Here is a 16,198-nt window from a genome sequence, read left to right as displayed (position 1 = left end):
ATCAGAAACAATAAAGAGAAGAGATCTCCTCTCTTGTGTGTGGTGAGCTTCACAGGGCTTTGAAATACAACTTTAAAGAGTATGAGTTTTAAATCTGAGGATATACTTTTAAATCGCATGGGAGGCCTATTGTTTCTTAAGGCTTCTCATATACACCATGGTTAACACTCTCCATGCCATTAAAAATAGGCGTGTGTGTATTTGTGTCGTGCTTTCAGTATAGCTCAGTGTGTAAGCACTAGGAAGGTAGGGCCAGTGTCACTGTTTGAACACACAAATCCAATGCCATTGTGTTATTGTTTTTCGGGTAAAGCTTTAAGATAATTATTCAGGAGTGATCATAGCTATCCTGAGAGTGCCATGAATATGTTCCAGTATCGCCACTTACTGTAATGTGATTTTAGGGACATTAGTAAGAGTCTATTGTAACATTTTTAAAAAAGAATCCCAATCAAAATCCGTCAGTTTAAGCTAGATAAATGTTTTTTTTGCATGGGTCAATCCACCACATCCGCCTATGGAAACATCTGTAGTGTCCGAACCGTTTGGCCTACAATTAATATGACCATATTAGGAAGAGTGACGGTTTTGTGCCAAACAAAATAATTGGTTTCTATGTGTCCCAAAAAATATCTTATATATCTTTCTTATATCTCCTAGATATAGGACAGACACTTCAACACCCTATTCCATATGATTAATATTTTGACTGATTGTTTTGCCATTTATGAATGTGTTATTTAATGCAGTTCTATGGGCTATAGTAGTAAAGGCCAAATTCAACACTTTTTCAAATATTTTTGGTATATATATTTTTTATACCTACAGGGGTCCTAAAATGTACAATCAAATAGCTAAATGATCCATGGTATGACCATATTAAAACAATTCCATATGTTAGCTTAGTAGAACCCACCCCCAAAGGCTTAGACTTTTAGAGGTTAAGGTTGATATACATAATGATTGATAGAGTGAATTCTTCATTACAGCGAAATGCATGGTTTACACATGCATTTGTGTTGCTATACATCTCACTGGTTACGAAGTTAACTGATTGAAGCCACATTGTAAATTTCCATTTGATAAAACAGATTATCCCTCTGACTGTTCGTGTGTGTGTGTGTGTGTGCGTATGGACCACTGAGCAGTCTTTGAAGCTACTCTGCCATCAGTGACTTTTTTTCCCTGCTACATGTGCAGAACTATGATGCACGTCAACTCAAGACTGAAACCTTTTCATTAATCTATCATCAACTGTTATTTAGTCTGTCTGCGACTACAACGTTGTACTTTTCCCCATGGTGGGAATCCGAAATAAAATGCATGACTGCAAAGACATTCTGGATGGAAAACGTTTTTTTCACTCATTAAGCTACACTTATCCTAGAATTTTTGGGGAAATGGTTGAAATCTTTTCAATATTAACCTTTTGTTGCCTCGTTGAGTCTTCAATGTTAAATTAGAAAGATGATACAATGATAAACAGTAGCCACTTCTTAAATCTAGATGTACATTTAATTTTGATGTCTATGAAACAAAGCAAAAGGTGAGATTTGACACTAATGATTGCTGCCTATGAAATGGTCAAATATAATTCTGTAGTCTAGAGACTAGACCATGGGCATTCAAATCTTACCCTACGAGGTCCGGAGCCTGTTGTTTTTCTGTTCTACCTAATAATTAATTGTACCCAGCTGGTGTCCCAGGTCTAAATCAGTCCCTGATTAGAGGAGAACAATGAAAAAATGCAGTGGAACTGGCTTTGAGATCCAGAGTTGAGTTTGAGCGGTTTAGACCATAACAAACTGAACAAAGTAGTGACAGGTATCCTATATTTGAAGTCTCGCTGACAGCATTGCCTCTAATACGTTTATATTTTCTTCTTTGTTTGCTGCTTCACCTAACAGTGCTCTTTCTCGCTTGCTTGGCGTGCCGAGGCAGTGTCAAGGAGTATAAGATATTATTGTATCATCAGATATCGATCCCTCCAGCTCCATGGCCTGGTATTGATTCCTCAAAGTGGTGCAGTAGACCTTAGATTGTCTTCACACTGCATTTCTACCCGCGCTGTGTTATATTATATTTGTCAAGAAAACATTCATTTTCTATTCAGCCATGTCGATGACGTGGGTTTTGCCAATTAGTTTGGATGCTTCTCATTCACGGTTATCGTGGATTTCTACAAGAAATTGACATGCAGAAACCATACAAAGATATGGTGAGGATTTCCGTAACTGGTTATTGCTCAAGATATATATATATATATATTGTATTCTTTAAACGTATCAGTATGAAAATGATTGAAGGTGTGTTTACTGTTTACCAATCCCCCTCAGACACACCACACACATACATACTTCCATAGTCACCACCCCTAAAGCTGGATCAAAGATTTTCCTTCTCAGCCCGTTACAAAATGTCAAAAGAGCACATTTAGGCATAGGGGCCATATCCTGCTTTTTGAGAGCAACACCACCGTTACCTGCATTTACTAAAGTGACAACAATGTACCTGCATTATTTTAATATTTTCCCTGATTGGCTAGGCACAGCTCTAATTCATCTAGTGCATTCGGTGTGAGTGCTTCGGGCAATCCTCTTTGTGGTATGGCAAGAATCATTTCGAGTTGGTATTTCACTGGAAAATATGACTTCCTTTTAAAGCAGTCTGTCTGCCAAAGGCTGAACTGCTGCTCTTGCATCAGTTATCTGCCTCTGCTTATCCCAACGCGGATGAATTCAGGATACAATGAAATAGCAAGATATTTAGGTCTCTTAATTTCGGCCTAGAAATGCTAGCATTTCAATTTGAATACTGGACAGCATGATTACAATTGACTCATCCATTTAGGCTACAGTATTTGTTTCTAGACCTATTATGCGTAAATATACTACATTCAGTATCATCTATGTTGTGAGCCTGTAACTGAATGTGAGAAATGGTAACTTGCTTACAGGCATGCTGTTACCTGTGAAGACCCCAACAACAATTATAAAGTAACTTATTTAACATGCCTGCTTGCATGGGTGGCAATGGATTTCTAAATCTAATCTTGAAGCAAACAATTTCCACTCATTAACTATAATTACCTGTAATGGACCAAGGGGCACTTAGCAAGCTATGAGGTTAAGTACCAAGGTGTGGTGGGTATTTTGTTGTCCTTTAGCCAAACGGATTGTTCAAGCTAACAAGTGCCTCCTTGTGTGGTCTTCGTTTTCTGTCAAACGCATCAGTAAGATTCCCTGTCTGAAATTTGTAACACAAATTATATAGTAGGCTTTCATGAATACAGCGACCACTGTTTTTGACATGGAATAGGCCTACATATAAAATCTAGAAAGAGCGTTCTGCGTTTTGAGACCTGACAGATCTGCAGGCCAAGACAACCAAGATCCGGGCGCGAGCTGCACGTTCATGCTATTTGCCAGCTGTATGCTCGCTGCCGCAGCACATTTTCATAACACTCAAAAGAAGCCCTGATATGTCTAGCACGTTTGAATAGTGTATCATAGTGCGCATAGACAATGTCCTACAGTATTGAAAATGTATTGCTGGACCGTAAGTGTAGAAGACCCATATGCTTCGGAGAGAGAATAATGCATTTGCTGTCAGCAATATTAAATATGTCTCGATTACGAAGTCGATTAGCCTACTTTGACAACCTAATTGTATACGGTGATGGAATGACAACCAAAAATAAAATAACCACATTATTGATGCAGCCTGTGTAGGCCTATTTATTTATCGTACCGAATCCCCATCAATGAATGTGCTTTACATTAGGCCTATAGTATACATTTTAGATCAAATGTTAAATGTTGTGCATTTTACAGTTAGAAATAGAGATATCCTATTGCACTATTATCAATATGACATATAATATGCAACATCGAAATGTGTAAATAAAGATGCCTTGCTTATTGTGGCGGCAGGTATCCTCGTGGTTAGAGCGTTGGGGCAGTAACCGAAAGGTTGCTAAATCGAATCCCGGAGCTGACAAAGGTAAACATCTGTCGTTCTACCCATGAACAAAGCAGTAAACCCATTGTTCATAGGTCGTCATTGTAAGTACAAATTTGTTCGTAACAGACTTGTCTAGTTAAATAAGGATTAAATACAAAATATAAAAAATGTTGAGCACAGTCAAGGTCTTTTTTTGTGCAGTTTCTCTGCGTTGGACACCAATTAGTCAACCAGGTTCAATTATATTATCGACTATGAAATTGATTCAGATGCCTACAGTTGAAAACATGGGTGAACAATGGTTGAAAAATAGGATACAATTTATTATCGGATTTAGATTTCCTTTTATAGCAGGTTTTATTGTATCGAATTAAGACCTAAATTCGGTTTCCAAAAAATATATAAACCGTTTGGAATTCAATGAATATTTTATAAAACATATCACATTTAAATATCAATATCATAATTGTAATAAAATGCATGCTTATGTGAAGTATACAATAAATGTGCTGTGTGGTAGGGTCTGAATAGCCGACAGAATGAGAGGAGAGTGCAGGAAATGATCAGGCCCTATAGGGCTACAACCCCGCGAAGTTATCTCATGTAGAGAAGGTACCAGACGCCATCTTCTGGTAGGTGAACGCAGTTCCCAATTTTGCGCTTAGACCGTTATCATCTTGATAATAAAAGATAGACACCGTTCAGTTGCAACAATTGTGATCGGTCGTTATGCTCTCGGGCGTGTGTGTAATTGATCATATACAATTTAGGAGGGCTCGGGGAGTATACAAACAAGGCCCTATAACATACACATTTATTTTGGCCTAAAACTTTAGGTTGTATTTTTGTTATTTCTCCATAGGAAAATTGCTACATTGAAATCCAGGCATAGAGCTATATACACTGTATCTTGTTCATGGTTCGTTAAATACCTTTACAAATGATTCAAGTTCATTATCCAATTATCCATTTATTTGCTACATTCTCTTACCACCAAATCCCTTCCCTATATGTATGTCATCAGGCAGTCCACATAACATTATATTTTCTTGCCATGCACTAATCTACAGACCCCAACAAAAAGGGGTATGAGGCTATATTCACACATTCACGCACAGTGGTATTTTGAATAAGGTTGATCACAATAGTATTTCATTCTAAGCTATAGCCTTATAGAATGACCAACAACCATCTTGCCGGCCAGCTGAGCACATCCACTATTCAAACCACTATACGCCACCCTGCTCATATGACCTGGGTGTGCTGACTGTCTCTCCAGATGGCCGTTTCTCTCTGTCTCCTCTGACAACTCATCCCAGCTGAGTCTGCCACTGAGCAGACAGCATGGGGCTTATCCCTGCATTAGTGCACCAGTCCCTACTGCTAACAATGGGCCCACACTGCAGTGATGGGACTGGGCACTGTGTGTGTGTGGGTAAATATATGACTGATATAGGGGGGAATAGAAACAAAATGTATTATTTATATGATAAATGATGTATATTTGTCAATGTCAGGTTTTCTGATTGTAATTGAACAATTATGGATAGGATGTAGATAATGTCTGTCATTTTGTCTTGTTCGTTCAGCTGAATTCCTTTCAGTGAGCCACTCTATGGCAGATATAGCACAGAAAAACAGTGGAGTCTTCAGATGAGTGTATTGTCTTCCCTTCCTTGTTTTAAGGCCTGCCCGTGGCACTCTCCCATATGGACGCTCTCCGACGAGCCATGTTTTTATCGTCGCTGGACTTAAGTGTAGGCCACTTAACTATCTAAGCTTTTGCAGTGATCATCTCATTTATCTGGGATTATTGCAGTGAATTTACTGTTTGGTTTTCTTCCAGGCCTAAAATGTCAAGTCCAAAGTCATGTATGCAGTAGCTTTACTCGGCGAAAGCCTACGCAGATCCGCTGAAAGCTGGTAGCAGTTGATCTTTGGATAGAGCATGAAATAAATAAATCCTCTTTAGCAGATCAATATTCATCCCTTTTAATGCTGGATGTGAAACGGCTGGATTTGAGGTGGTAATGCTGATGTACAGCTAATCGTTGAAACATAAGCAGCAGGGCTTTGCGATCCGCAGCAGATAGTTAAACAGGAAGGGAATGAGTAAGTGCTGGATTGTCTAGCCAGTGAGAAACCTGCTAGTAATTACATGTAATTTATACTGTCCAATTAACACCCAGAATGTCATTTTTGGGAGGTGGGGGCTTGAAATGGGGCCTCTTTTGTGCAAACATTATTGGAGTGCTCAACCTATGACACATTTCCTCCTGTGCTGCCCTCGACAGGGCCTGGTAACGATACTGTACGTTAATGATATTAGTTGACACTGCTTGTATAAATACCAGCGTGAAAATAAATTGATATAGCGGAGGTTTTAAGGTTTCATTATTGCTTTCTTTTTTCCCCTCTCTATTTAATGTTTTAAGGAAGGAACGAGGGACATGACCCCTGACTGGATTGGATCTTGGCATGAGAGACCGAGACTCTTTTTCCCTCCATGTGCGAATTCGCTCGGGCCTACTCACTATGTCACAGCACTCTAACACCTGTGACACGATGTGACAACAAATGGCTAACAGGCCCTTTTCGAGACATGTAACTGAATTTCGAAGTTACCAATGCACGCTAAAGGCCCGCAATCCCCATTACCACGAAACAGCAAAGGAGCATCGAGGAGCTTGAAGAATGTAATTTATCACTGAACTTTCGGCTTCCCGTTGTGAAGTATACTACCCCTTCAGCCTTTGAGTCCAAGGCGCTTTGCATGGTGATTTACATGGCTTGTAGCAACTATGAATAGAGGGTTCAAGTCTGCATACCAAGCCTGCAGAATCCTCTGTCTCACGTTAGCAAAGAGCACAGCTCGGCTTGATCGATGGCCCCAAGATGTCCTGTAACTCAAGTGGCAAATAAATAAATAAATCCTTTTGGAAACGCCTAGATTACGGTTTTGAAATGTGGTCCTAGGTTGATGGTTGATAGTGTGTCTCCTAGCTTCTTCAGTCCTGGTATTGGTTGTAATGTACTGTGAAATATTCCACTTGGCTTCTACTTCCTGTGTGGGGTCAAGGGTTAGTCACTAGCTTACCGTAAATCACTGTGTGGAGCATCATTATGTTTAATGAGAATAACTATGACACTATGATGACAAGAGAAAGACTGTTTAGAAAAATGAGGATTCTGGCCAGTGAGCGTGACGCTCCCTGTCCAAAAGTCCATTCATAACTCATTATGGAGGAATATATATTTCTACTGACCCATGTTGTTGTTTGCCAAAATCCCCATATGCTAGACATACCAGGCCTAACATTGACGTGGATATGGTACATTACTGTGCATCATGGAATGTAGACCCCAAATACCTGTGTTCCCTCTGATTATGCCCAACCCCTTCTAAATCATACCAAAGTAAAATAGCAGCTCAAATGTTTGTGAGCTACTGTAGCCTAGGCCTCCTAGTATTTGCCAATGGTAAACAGTCGCTTAATGCCAATGGCCATACATTATTATACTTAGCACACTGAGCAATGTATCTGTTTCATATTTTTTCATCTTTGAGCCCATTGATAAAGGCATGTTTAATAATCTTGGGGTTTCCCCCAAAAAAATCAGTGCAAACACATTTGTACATAGAGCCATAGGGCCGTAGGCCTACTTCAAAAGGAAGAAGAGGAGCGGCCCACTCCAAATGCATTGGGACCACACATTACAGAAGGGAGATGATGCTTATTGATACAAGGCTACTGGGCTGGGGTGTTTACCAAGGCTTTTTTGGCTCACATAGCTGAGGGCCAAAGAAGAAAAGAAAGACAGGAAAAAAAAACAGAAAATAAAGATATTTGGCATTTTCTACTTTTTCTCAACAAACACCCCTGGGGCTAAGAGTCCCATTTAAATAAACAAAACATAGTCAATTTAGCGGACCGGGAGACCGTGTTTCGACAGGCTCCAAACATGGCGCCAACTCAAGGGGGGGGGCACAATTGGCCCAGCATCGTCCGGGTTAGGGTTTGGCAGGGGTAGGTCGTCATTGTAAATAAGAATTAGCTCTTTACTGACTTGCCTTGTTAAATAAAGGTTCAATAAAAGAAAGTCAGTGGAGAGAAGCTGGCTACAGATAGACAGAATTCCCTTGAACAAAATGGCCGCCTGCCAGAATGGTTGGGAGTGGGAGGATGAGACTGCCTTTGGCTGCATACAATATACAGCTGGGTTTGGACTAAAATCACTCTGTCTGGCCTACATATTGGATTTGGGGAGGTAGCGAAGGGATCACGTGTGCCAGGTCTATGTTGTAGGCCTTGATGAGGCCTCGGGTTAAGTCTCTCTCAAAAGGCCATAAGGGCTTATTTTTTCATTCTCTGTGTTATGGAGGCAGTCATACAAAGTAATTGTAAAACATTCTGGAAAGATGTCTCTTTGACAGTGCTTGACACAATAAGAAGAATGTGTGCACTTCCAATTGGATATTATGGAGACATTTGTTTCTGCAATGACTAAGAATGACCACAAGAGGGAAGACCCAACACAAAGAAAGCCAAAGGAATGGAGATCAATGGTTCCAAAACACCATCCCTGCAGCACATTTGTAAGATATAGTTTGTCAGTTTGAGTAAAACTAATCATATTATGTATCAGCAATAATTTACAGTGCATATTATTTGTATTAAGTGTAAGTGTTCTTCCCCCCAATTTTTTGTTGTTGTTCAACATAATTCTTCATAGAAGCGAAGTCAGACAGCACTCTTTAACCAGTGGTCAGTTGTGATGTGTTTGCAAGACCACTAGGGACTGAACTAAGTCCACTTTAGACTGGACATGGAAAATGTTGCAGTTCAGAAACATACCCTCCTTTCATCTCAGGAGTGTGAAATGGAATTTTTTCTTCCCTGAGGAACTCTTTCTTCAGAGTCCAATTGTCGTCTCCTCACGTTTGCTTTCATCCGTAGGCATATAACTTTCTTTGGGAACGTTTACACAAAACACCCTGGTAAGTAAATACCTCCTCGTTGTATGGTTAGTTACCCTTAGCCCACAGCAGACTACACAACCATAATGTTTTTTGGAGCCTGTTCCTGGGCACTGTTTTCCTTCACTTGGCTGGAACCAAAGAGATGAGGGGTCATCGTCACACACACACACACACACATGGATTTTGTAGCCGAGGCCAGATATTTGCTTGGCTGGAACCAGATCGGTCCGCTGCCTGTGTGTCACCCAATGCTTTTGTCTCCCAGTGAGTGGGAGACAAGAATCTGCCTGATCATTCCTAAAGGTCCTGAACGACCTTTACCACAATCATTTATATTGCTCTTAGGCCGTATTACACAAATATGAACACCATACATGAAAATGCACATGGTCTTTTGTCAATTGTCACAAATACTGTTACCGTAAGCTGATTTTCACGTTCATGATAAAAAATGGAGGTCTTCTTAGCTGTAATGGGAATGCAATGCATGTTCATTTCCATGGGGAAATAAAGAGCCTCCATCATAAACCCTGAGTATCATGTATAGGCCTACTGTATGTACCAAACACCCATTGATGCCTCGCCAGGTTACTCATCATTAACACGTGGACTTTAGAATCTTATCTACCCCTCTTTGTTCAGCCAGTGGTCGTCTAAGGTCAAAGGCAGCATGTTTGACACTGTTGCACCACGCTGCCGCAATAGCTTATCACTACAGGCCAGACAGTGCCGCAAAATATAACTGTCTATGAAAGTTTAGGGACCTTAACCAATCTAGTCAGACAGAAGTAAAAAATGCGATACCCCCGGCAGTATCGTCTGTCTGTAACTGGCTACGCTGTCTGTGGCTGTTGGCCTTTGCTTATCAAGGCCATGAATTAATAACAGCCCAGTTGGCCCCGGCTCCGATTTGATTTGGTTCCTGGGCTCAGATTAACAGAAATAACAGATTCAGCAGGGATGATAAGTAGGACCTTTCCCAGACTCTCATGGAACAGCCATCCCTCGGAGCGTTATTAAAACTGAACGGCGTAATCGAGGAGACTATGTTTTTCCTAGTTCTGAGGAGAGATGCTGGAACCATTCTGTTTAGGACTTGAAATGACCCAGGCTCCGTCCAAATTGCACCCTATTCAATAAAGGTTTTGGTCAAAAGTAGTGCACTACATATGGAATGGGTGCCATTTCGGACACAGTCCCACCGAGTGGAGTCAGTGGACTGCAATGTCTAAATCATTAGCAGTTGTCTCTGTTTCACTTGTTGATGAATTGAGCCAACATGTACAAGCCACCATGAATAATTTTGCTATGTGATATAACAACTACATTAGCCTAACACGTCAGCAAATGTGACATAGTAATACGTCAGGTGATGTATAACGATTACAAGTCACTATTTGACATATTATAATGAGACCATGTTGACCACGATATTGTCTTGAGTTATGTTGAGTGTAACAGACTTTGAAGAAGTAAGTAATTGCATGGTTATTTCAGTCACTAGCATTAGCCATGTCTGTGAAAACACACTTATAAAGATGAAATAGGGAAGGCTGAGGCAACAACAACCAAATGATCCTTGCAGGTTTTGTGAGTCCCATACAGCCTTTATGTCACAAGGCTATATGGCACGAGCCTCAGAGCTTTACTCACGAACGGGTAATGTGATTTACAACTCCGGGTCAAGGAAAGGACGTGACCCCTGTATAGGCATTCTCCTCAGGAATGAAAAGCATTCAGAATTACGGCCATACAAGACTCTAGCCAGGTCTCAGATCTGTACAAAATGTATTTGTCACATGCTCTCGTAAACAGCAGGTGTAGACTAACAGTGAGATGCTTACTTACGGGCCCATCCCAACAATGAAGATAATTGTTTTTTAAATAATAGAAAAATAATAATACAAGGAATAAATACACAATGAGTAATGATAACTTGGCTAAATACACTGGGTACCAGTACCGAGTCGATGTGTAGGGGTATGAGGTAATTGAGGGAGACACTGTATGTAAACTCAGCAAAAAAAGAAACGTCCTCTCACTCTCAACTGCGTTTATTTTCAGCAAACTTAACATGTGTAAATATTTGTATGAACATAACAAGATTTAACAACTATGACATAAACTGAACAAGTTCAACAGACATGTGACTGACAGAAGTTGAATAATGCGTCCCTGAACAAAGGGTGAGTCAAAATCAAAAGAAACAGTCAGTATCTGGTGTGGCCACCAGCTGCATTAAATACTGCAGTGCATCTCCTCTTCATGGACTGCACCAGATTGCCAGTTATTGCTGTGAGATGTTACCCCACTCTTCCACCAAGGCACCTGCAAGTTCCCGGACATTTCTGGGGGGAATGGCCCTAGCCCTCACCCTCCGTTCCAACAGGTCCCAGAAGTGCTCAATGGGATTGAGATCCGGGCTCTTCGCTGGCCATGGCAGAACACTGACATTCCTGTCTTGCAGGAAATCACTCAAAGAACGAGCAGTATGGCTGGTAGCATTGTCATGCTGGAGGGTCATGTCAGGATGAGCCTACAGGAAGGGTACCACATGAGGGAGGAGGATGTCTTCCCTGTAACGCACAGCGTTGAGATTTCCTGCAATGACAACCAGCTCAGTACGATGATGCTGTGACACACCVCCCCAGACCATGACGGACCCTCCACCTCCAAATTGATCCCGCTCCAGAGTACAGGCCTCAGTGTAAAGCTCATTCCTTCCACAATAAACACGAATCCGACCATCACCCTTGGTGAGACAAAACTGCGACTCGTCAGAGAAGAGCACTTTTTGCCAATCCTGTCTGGTCCAGCGACAGTGGGTTTGTGCCCATAGGCGACGTTGTTGCCGATGATGTCTGGTGAGGATCTGCCTTACAACAGGCCTACAAGCCCTCAGTCCAACCTCTCTCAGCCTTTTGCGGACAGTCTGAGCACTAATGGAGGGATTGTGCGTTCCTGGTGTAACTCGGGCAGTTGTTGTTGCCATCCTGTACCTGTCCCGCAGGTGTGATGTTTGGGTGTACCAATCCTGTGCAGGTGTTGTTACACATGGTCTGCCACTGCGAGGACGATCAGCTGTTCGTCCTGTCTCCCTGTAGCGCTGTCTTAGGCGTCTCACAGTACGGATATTGCAATTTATTGCTCTGGCCACATCTAGAGTCCTCATGCCTCCTTGCAGCATGCCTAAGGCACATTCACACAGATGAGCAGGGACCCTGGGGATCTTTCTTTTGGTGTTTTTCAGAGTCAGTAGAAAGGCCTCTTTAGTGTCCTAAGTTTTCATAACTGTGACTTGAATTGCCTACCATCTGTAAGCATGTTCATTAATTGTTAATGGTTCATTGAACAAGAATGGGAAACCTTGTTTAAACCCTTTACAGTGAAGATCTGTGAAGTTATTTGGATTTTTACAAATTATCTTTGAAAGACAGGGTCCTGAAAAAGTGAAGTTTCTTTTTTGAGTTTACATATAGGTATGGATAAAGTGACTAAGCAACAGGATCAATAATAAACCGTAGCAGCATTGTATGTGGTGAGTCAAAATAGCTAGTGTAAAAATGGTAAATGCAGCTATTAATTAACTATTTAACTAACTATTTAGCAGTCGTATGCCTTGGGGGTAGAAGTTGTTCAGGGTCCCGTTGGTTCCAGACTTGGTGCATCGGTACCGCTTGCCGTACGGTAGCAGAGAGAAAAGTCTATGACTTGGATGGCTGGAGTCTTGACAATTTTTATGGCCTTCCTCTGACACCGCCTGGAATAGAGGTCCTTGATGGCAGGGAGCTTGGCCCTAGTGATGTACTGTAGTGTCTTCTTCACAACTGTGTTGATGTGTGTGGACCATGATAATTCCTTAGTCATGTGGACACAGAGGAACTTGGAGCTCTCTACCATAGCCCTGTTGATGTGGATTGGGGCGTCCTCGGCCCTCCATTTCCTGTAATCCACGATCAGCTGTGTGCTGTGTTGAGGGTCAGCGTGGTGAATGTTTTGTGGCCTACCCTCACCACCTGGGGCGGCCCATCAGGAAGTCCAGGATCTAGTTACAAAGGGAAGTTTTCAGTCCCAGGGTCCTGAGTTTGGTGATGAGCTTGGAAGGCACTATGGAGTTGAACACTGAGTTATAGTCAATGAACAGCATTCTCACCTGGGTGTTCCTCTTGTCCAGGTGGGAGGGGGCAGTGTGGAGTGCAATAGAGGTCATCTGTGGATCTTTCGAGTGGGTCCAGGGTGTCTGGGATGATGTTGTTGATGTGAGCCATGACTAGCCTTTCAAAGCATTTCATGGCTACAGATGTGAGTGCTACAGAGCAATAGTAATTTAGACAGGTTACCTTGGCTTCCTTGGGCACAGGGACTATGGTGATCTGCTTGAAACATCTGGGTATTACAGACTGGGTCAAGGAGAGGTTGAAAATGTCAGTGAAGACACTTGCCTGCTGGTCAGCGCATGCTCCGAGTACTCGTTCTGGTCATCCGTCTGGCCCCACGGCCTTGTGAATGTTAACCTGTTTAATTAGAACCCATAGAAGCCGCCAACGGCCTTTCTTTAAATTAATATGGAGGCCGCGAACAGCCTTGTTTTTCTAGCAATAATATCTGTGTCAATATTGCACAATTAACGTGCTAACAAACTGTTGTCATATTCGCGTGGCTTTTGTCATCAACCAGAACCCAAAAAAGGCTATGCTGTCATTTGACTTTTAAACGTTTTTAAAAAATTCATTACTCAAAAGAATGGCCCCTAAGGGGACAAGACTTTTCACTGTGAAAGAAGCTGTATCTATGTTGGTTGGTGATACGGATTTGGAAACGCCCTTGCACTTTGAAAAGCGATGATTTCAAGGGGAGTGAAATAAGTCAACAGCAGATATAGCGTTGTTGATGTTTGGCGTTGTTGATGTTTGATGCTGTGAAACTCTGGGAATAGTTCTCGGTCATGTCATGGTAACTTGATCACATGATAACCTGGTTGGTACAGGCGAGCACATCAGCGGTGGAGCTCGAATGATTGCTCTCTGTCTCATGGAAATAGTTGCGGTGTTTAGCTGTATATAGTCAGCTAAGTAGTTGGTTGTTTTGTCTTGTTTCTAAATCATATGGAAATGGCCCAAGCGGCTTGCTATAGCCAGCTAACTAGTTAATCTGTCAGGCAAGAAAGGTTGTGTGTAGCGGTAAATAGGGCTGCACCCACAAAGCGCCAACCTCAGCTGTCACTTTCACTAGCTAGCCATACAGACAAGGTGCAGATATTCATAAGCTATATATTGCCTCGTTTTCCTATTATTTGACAGCATAGCTGTCATGTTAGGGTAGTGGATGCCCGCGCTGTGGATCTCATATGATTAGTTGGATATTTGTTTACATAGCCAACTAATAAGTTGCTTGTTTTGTCCTGTTTCTACCGATGCAATTCATTTGGAAACTTTCCCAGCTCCGTAACTAATCAGCTAACGTTGGCAAACTCTGTAGTTAGTCTGTCAGGCAAGAAAGCAGAGTTGATTGGAGGAGCGAGAGAGAGAGAGAGAGAGAGAGAGAGAGAGAGAGAGAGAGAGAGAGAGAGAGTGTGTGTGTGTGTGTGTGTGGAATTGGAGGCGTGTAACTGTATCAAACAATTTATTATGGAAACCCATTATGCTCCTGACTACAATTGTATCCTATTTATTGCTCCTCTCCTCTCCTTGTTTCTCTGTTCCTCTAGGTCAGTTAAAGTAAGGGAAGTGATGTGGAGAGTCAGGGCTCAGCAGAAAAAGTCAGGGAGGAAGAGGAGTTAGAGATGATTGGAGGGATAGAGGTGTGGAGCAAGGAGGGAGGAGTGGAGCGAGAGAAGAGTGGAAGGAAAGAGGAAGAGGAAGTGAAGAGGAGGGAGAGTAGAGGGAGAGAGTAACATGGAGGAGGAGGAGGAGGGAGAGGGAGAGGAGGAGGAAGAGGACGAAGCAGAGGGAGAATACGAAGCAGAGGGAGACGAGGAAGCAGAGGGAGAGGAGGAGGAAGAGGGATGGGAAGAGGGAGAGCACACTCCAGTGTTTCTGCCCAAAGTCCTACCATTCACCCTTGTACCACACAGCCTGGGCCTAAAGTGACAGTGGCAGGGTTTTTGGAGTTGATTTAAAAAGTGTTAGGAACTTATATCTGTTCCAGAGCTTGTAATGGATTACAACAAGAAAATGGGCGGGGTTGACCAGCTTGACCAACCGAGGAGCAATTACAATGTTGGATGCACAGGCAGAACATGGTGGAAGTACGTGTTTTGGGGGATGCTATACATTGTGTGATGGACCCTACAAAGCCCCCTTCCCAGAAACCACAGGCGCAGGTCCCTGAAGGCAATCAAAATGCAGCTTGTGCATTCACTTTGTCATCTGGCCACAGTGGCAGGAAGAGAGGTGCCAAGAGTGTGACACCAGGTTGTGTGGACCGAGTTGTAACTCATTTGAAAGCAGGTGAAGTTTGAAGGGCACAAGAGAGGGTGTGTGTTGTGCATCCATAGTGGACGCAGGGCAAAGAGTGGGAGATGTGTAGAAACCTCCTTTAGGTGCTCTATGTGATCTGTGCCACATTGCAGAATGGGTCAATGCTTCCAGAAGTTCCATGGCCTGCTGTAGGCTAAATGCAAACATTAAAGTGACAGTGTGAAATACAGTATATTTGATTGTCTCTGAAAAGTTGTTGTCTTTTGTATATTCTCTCTTAATCTGTCTTTATCCAATACTTGTTGCATTCACTAAATTGTTGTCAAAGTAGTCTACTATTTCCACATTTTGTGTCAGGCCTGGTCTGTACTAAATCTTATTGAGAGAGGTTATCTACATTTTGAAATAGTCTCTGAATAGTTGTTTACATTTTTACATTGTTTCAGAAGTAAGAATAGTTTTTTGTGTGGTATTTGAAATAGTTTCTGAATATTGTCCTCTGGTCACATTTTGGATAATTGTATTTATTTATATGTAAAACATATATATATAAGAATAATATATTATACTTGGTACATTTTGAGTGAGTAATTTAGTCAAACGTAGTCAAATTTAAAAACTCAGTTTTTTTGTTGTTGTGTTCCGTGTTAATATTTTTTGGATAGTGAGTGTCTTTACACAATGGAAGACAAAATTAGTGTTATTCCTATTGACATGAATGTGGTGTCATATTAAAGAAGAGGTTGTGCTCTTTAAAAGTAAGTTATTACTTGTAAATATCATTTGTTCTTTGTTTTTGAGCTATGTCTGTTTGTTTGTAATGTGAGAATTCGCT

This window comes from Salvelinus sp. IW2-2015, linkage group LG8 (assembly GCF_002910315.2).
Source record: "Salvelinus sp. IW2-2015 linkage group LG8, ASM291031v2, whole genome shotgun sequence".
In the NCBI taxonomy this organism is placed as follows: domain Eukaryota; kingdom Metazoa; phylum Chordata; class Actinopteri; order Salmoniformes; family Salmonidae; genus Salvelinus; species Salvelinus sp. IW2-2015.
Note: the sequence above shows the minus strand (reverse complement) of the source record.